Raw genomic sequence first — 447 nt, forward strand, 5'->3', positions numbered from 1 at the left:
GTTATGTAAAATGTTTATTATTTTCTGTGAAATTTAGAGATTTTTTGACTGGTGCTAGTTTAAAATAAAATGTAGGTTTCCGGTTAAAAAAGGTCAGATATATTATTCTATATTTTGTTCCATTTAAATGACGCTAAAATGACGTTCCCAGTGCAAAGTATAGCATATGGTTATGTTATGGTTATTTTTTAAAAAAATAGTTTTTTATTTTTTGTATTTTTATGCAGCAGCAAAATTAAATAATAAATGAAAATTGAAAAAAGGAAATGTTATAATAAAGCTAAAGGTAGAAGGGGAGGAAGGAGTTTATTAAGGGCTGATTATGGTTATTATAGGGAAAATGTAAATACTTTTTTTAAAACATTGTTTTTTTTCTTGCTTATTATGGTTTATTTGAAATCATAATAAAAATGTTTTTAATGGATCCCTTAAGCTGCGTACACACTT

The sequence above is a fragment of the Pyxicephalus adspersus genome, chromosome Z (genome assembly GCF_032062135.1).
Source record: "Pyxicephalus adspersus chromosome Z, UCB_Pads_2.0, whole genome shotgun sequence".
NCBI classification, from domain to species: Eukaryota; Metazoa; Chordata; class Amphibia; order Anura; family Pyxicephalidae; genus Pyxicephalus; species Pyxicephalus adspersus.